Genomic DNA, 6,000 nt, shown 5'->3' on the forward strand with positions numbered 1-6,000 from the left:
GCTGCTCGATTAATTAGTGAAATAATCGTCGTTCTACTAATGTACTAATGAGCGGTGCATATTTTGTTCATTCTTCCAGCTACGTATTAGAATCCAGTTTCATTCAATTTAATTACTGCTGGCGATTTACTTTTTGACAATATTAATTTCAAAATCTTATTAGACTGATGAATTTTCGCTATTTCCAAAATGGCATAACTGCTCATGCAACAGCAAGTCAGTTATGGAAACTACATTTTGAGCATTTTGATGAGGCTACGTGTATGAAATTGATGATATTCCCAACATTAGGGGCGATTAACACTGAAGGCCTTGTGTTCCGGCAGATAATGTATTACCTAAGTACTACTAAATACATTTTTTAAAACGAAAATTAAAATTTGAACGTTTAAAAAATCTAAAAAGTTTCATATTCTTACCTAATACCTTGTTTTCTTCTGATTTTGCTTAACAATTGTATAATTACGAAATAACTGACTGTATAAATGTGGCAAACATGCGTCCCATAATACTTTATATTCTCGAAAGTAAACTTTTCATTTTATTGAAATGACGATGCTTATTTCTCAATTTCAACCTTTACAAGTTAAAAACAAATCATAAATCTCTTACTATTTCAGCTCTGTACGTCTATTATTTTGGTCATTCAAATTTACTGTATCCGTGGCGCAGTTATTTAAGTGCCAACTGTGTTCTAGAGATTCTAGGTTCAGATCTCAGGATAAAACCTGCATGGGGCGGTGCCTTTGAATGTAATATTTAGCTTGCAAACTCCCCCTCCCCCTTAAACCAGCAACCTGCCACCCAAAACAAAACTGTGCTTGTTATTTCGCTCACGTGGAATTTCGAATGTGTTGTTGGTTCATACATGACCGACAAGTATACTTGGCACGCTATGGCAACACTGCAAAATGACAAAACTGCGAGTTCACGCGAGTAATTTGAAAATAAATTTTCCATGCGTACTAAACTTGGCGTTTTAATGCGTTACGTTTTGTTTTTTGGTATTTAATTATAATCATATCTTCGGAATGATTTGAGAAGAAACTATGAAATAATTACTATTTAATATTAATGCCGATGACCCAAAGCTCACAATTTCTAGTCAGTATCGTAGTTTTTAATTTAATCTTCTCGTTCTTACAGATAGACCAAAAATAATTAAAGTATAATCTTTTTTAGGTACATTATTTTCTACCAGAAAGTAATTATTATGTAATACTTTGAAAAAAAAAACAGAAAGACCCTTATATTTCATTTAATTGTTTTAATGTTAACAAAAAATCTGACCCGCATAAAAGTTATGGATTTTAATAGGCCTATAAAGAATAAAAAACAATTTATTTTGGTTGCTTCGATAGACGGTTTTATTTTAAATTCAAGATCGATTTATCTAAAAACCACAGAAATGTTCCGCTATAATTATGTTTAATCGTGGGTGGTAGTCGATTAGTAGAAAGGTCGCTTTCGAATTGCTATATTATCCGCGGAATAACTTGGAAAATTTGCTTTGAAACTGGGATTTAAATTTCAAATTGATAGACTCCGTCGCTCGTCCCCTCATCTGCGCGCTGTCGATAATCCGCTAGAAATAACCCATAAGCTGTCGGTTTGATTGATGGAGCCCGCAGACGGACGTTCACGATACATTTATCCTTCTAGCTTTTTGGGCGTGGACCAAGCATCACGTGTCACGGAAGAAACATCTCCCATCTCGCACGCTTCGTGCACCAAGGAACAGAAAATTCTCGCTCGTTGTGGTACACTTGTTCGAGATCTTATGGTGTCTTCGTAAATTGTTGGTTACAAAATGAGATGTCACGACATAAGAAAATAGTATTCCGAGGGGAAATCTGATTTTTTTTTGATATTTAAAGATTACGTTAAATTTTTTGCAAAATTTGTTTGATTATTGTCTGAGGTCGGGAGAAAGGTGTCGCTAAGCTTTGACATTACCAATGATAATGCCATTACTGCACTGTATTTTACGTCCAATGATTCTCCTTGAAATAGTTATGCTGCGTTAAAATATTATTCCACAAAGCATATGGCAGTTTATAAAATTATACAGAGTGTTAAAAAATATCAATATAAGGAACGTTTTCGCGAATTACAGTTTGCTCAAACAACTATATAATATACATTTTTGTTGATTTACTTATTTTGACATTATTATAGTGTGTATTAACAGAGTTTAAGATATAATAACTACATTTAACATAACATTTAACAGTAAACTACAAGAAAAAATATTTAAAAGAAAAATGATATAAAAAAGTAATGTAAAGACTACATCGTAAAAACATTTAGTACTTTTTACAAGAAAAATCCTTGGATACCCAATTGCCAACGATATCAATTTTAAAACTGCAATGCAGAGATTTTTAAAATTGCAAATGGTACAAAGCTTTGCCTTGGAATTTTACAAGTGATATCGTACACAATTGAATTTCCAAGAACTCTCCTTTTAAAAGTAGAAAAACTTTTTTTATGGTGTGTGATATTAAAATTAATTAGAGAAATTAATTAAAATCTTTCACTTAAAAACGAAAACAAAATGCAGTTTGTCATAATTATCAGGGTAGCAGTGTAAAGCCCCTGTCAATGCTACTTGGATTCTGATATCAGAAACGTTTATTATAAAACTATGTCACAAGTTCAAGGTATTTCGCAAATACATTTGGTGGCAATGTATACTATAGATAATAATACAGGCCTATATCTGCTTCACGTTGATGATTGGACTTCAGTCCTCTTGTTACGCCCATATAGACAATGAGCTAGTTATAAACAACGAGTAGAAGTGGTTGCCCAATCATATGCAAACAGCCAAAGGGCCAAACCTTGTTATCGACCAACAAGCACTCTTAAATGGCTCAGAGATATAGGCATAGGCAAGTTGAGTCTAACCTGGCGTGAAATGAACTCGCTAAATAATCGTGACTCTAATCATAAAGAATCGATTGTGTTTGCCACTATAAAACAGTATGATCTAAATTTTGTATATTTTCTTGTATATTCTTTTCTAATTACTTAACAAATACTTTATACTTGTAAAAAATATGTTACTCGAAATTAGTTGCAAAAATATAAACAAGCGCATATATAGAAACATCTGAATATCAATAAAACATGTTGTGTCAAGTTATTTTTCCAAACCATGAAGTTACATTTGGCGACGAATCACAATCGCTGAAAAAAACAACAGTACAGTAGCACAATAGTACAATAGTACATTAGTACAATAGTACATTAGTCGGGTTCTCATTGGCTCAGTAAAGTGCGGGTAGCTCCTCCTACAGACCAAAACTAACACTTAACCACTAAAAAAAAAATTCCATCTCCCAGTTATCTTCCAAACATAATATATACGATTTCCAGGTTTATAGCTTTGTTTTTGTAAGGTATGTACAGTAAATTTTGTGTTTTTGGTGTCATAAAATGTGCATTTTTATTCACTTCTCGCAGTGAACTATTGGTCATATGCTTGCACGAAAATCCAAATGGTTAAAAACTTTTTTGAGTGGTTTAAATCAAATATATGTGACTGAGACTTTGTTTTTAAGAACACAACAACTCAAGCATTTAATTTAGATAGAAAACATGGATAAAATTGTTTATTAATATCTATGTACAATCAAGTTAAAGTTATAATGAAGCTTCCCTGTAAACAAAATTTGTAGTTTAACATTATAGAGCAATCACAATAATTCACTAAAATTTAACTTACGCGAAAACACGCTACATACACTTGATTATTCACCAACGTACGCCCAAGATGACAACATTAAACTTACTCTAAAACAAAAATAATTTTTAAAATAACTTAAGTTACACAGTGACATTTGCATGACAGTTACTTTTAGATCCTCTAAAACTGTAATAATGTTTTTAATTTAACAATAAAATTTGTTTTTACCCATATTTAAATATGCAATATGTATCATCATATGCGCTGATTTTTTCAGATATTTATTTATTGACTTATTTTGCGTGGCGATATTAAGATAAACAATTAATAATGAGCATTTCACAGACAGACAAAATAATAATTTTAATGTTATATTTTGTTTAAATATTTATTCTGCAAACGGGAAGTATATGTATATAAGATTTTAAAAATCATAGAGAGAGACACTTGGATTTTATTTATTTGCATGAATATATTGGTGTATTGAGTCTGCAAAAAAAATAACCGAGTGTGTTGAATACCAGCAAACAGTCTATTTTTCCTTATAAAATACAACTGTCTATAAATTAAACACAAGTTGCTGCGCCGAAAGACAAACCTTTTACTCCACAGGATGGTTCGCCAACCTGTCAAGTCGGGTCTGTTGTGGCGCACATTGGTGACGTCCATCGCAAACGGGGTTCCAATTTATTTTCGAGCACCCGCCGGTCTGGAGAGCGGCTGTCCGGCTGCGCGAGCGATACAACACGTGTCCGTCGCGACCGACAACTGTTCGGGCGGCGACACAACAGCCCTATTGATTCGCCCGCAGAAATATCGCACTCGTTTGTGTCGCCTCACGTACGAGTAGCTCTGCAGGCAGCTGCCAGAGTAAACAATGTCTACACCAGCACATCGAGAACATAATACCTGGTGACTCGAAACATTTGCGGCTTCAATGACCTCCAGGATGGACTCTGCGATCCTCTGCATACTTGGGGAAAAGTCTCCTGTTCATTGGCTGCTGACTTGTGGGGTGTGTCAACTGGGTAGCTTGTGATTAAATACTTCTTTGATCCAGTGTCTCCAATTGGCCCACATTCATACAGATTTACAGTGAACCAATAGCAGAAGCAGCACGGAGGTAAATTTATAAGAATCCCATCATATTCAGAATTGAATCCGCACATTTTCTCTAATAATACGACTATCACTTGATTTTTTTAAATAAATAAGAATGACTTATGTCCTGTGGGCTTATTTAAAATGTTATTCTGCAAACACGTATTTTTTTCTTGGATTAATTGCATTTTTTTTAGTACAGGTAACATAAAAAAAATTTAAAACAATTTCGATCTATACAATAAAACCATCAGTAGCATTTTATTTAAACCTAAACATTTTCTGTTATGTGAACCATTTAATTCTCCCTTATCTTCTCTTTAAATATATATATATAGTAGGAAATTATTAAAAAATTTGTAAATATTTTCATGTTTTGAAAGGGGAGACACTTTTAAGTATACAAGATTAAAAGTGTTTAGCGTAAACTTAAAATTAACTGGACGCTACCACATTCACATCGCTAACTCTGAGAAGACCAACAGTGAAGCAGTTTTTCACGGGAAACTTTAACCGGCGTGCGGCTCAGCCCTTGGGTATAGGCACTGTGTCCCTTAGGCCCTCCAAAGCCTTTAGTTCTTGTAACGACTTTCCAGATAAAGTGGTGGGCCACATAGCGCCTCTGAGACTCTCGTAGAAGCCAATTTGTTACCGTGAGTGCTGCGACCCCTTCCCTCCACCCTGGATCTTAGAACCTTCAGCTCGGCTTCACCGAACACATTTGATGTTTTTCTTGATAATTACAACAGTCTAAGTAAATCTGATTATAAATTGTTTTTAACATACACTATTTCTGGTTACAATATATGTCATAGAGAATCCCTCAATAACGTACAAAATAATATGATTACGCAGAACCACATAAGACAAGATTAATCATCCGATGTGAAAACATAAACTGCATCAACATCACAGAGAGTTTCGTGGAAGTAATTAGAAAAAAATAGCACAGCACAGACGAACACAGTGGGCTGACAACAACGCGAAAGTTGTAACATAAACATTAAATAAAGACAAAAACTGACATTTAACAACACAACAGGTGAAACCAACGATGATACTGTACAGATAATCCGGACCAAAACAGCCACAACGTATAGACGCACAGGCGAACCCAGAGAAGTGACTAGACATATTATGTGTAACCAGAAGTGGCTAAAGAAAAATTCGCTGATTCATTTCGCGATAGGCTAGAATCCAAAGACGTT

This window comes from Bacillus rossius, chromosome 1 (genome assembly GCF_032445375.1).
Source record: "Bacillus rossius redtenbacheri isolate Brsri chromosome 1, Brsri_v3, whole genome shotgun sequence".
Lineage (NCBI taxonomy): Eukaryota > Metazoa > Arthropoda > Insecta > Phasmatodea > Bacillidae > Bacillus > Bacillus rossius.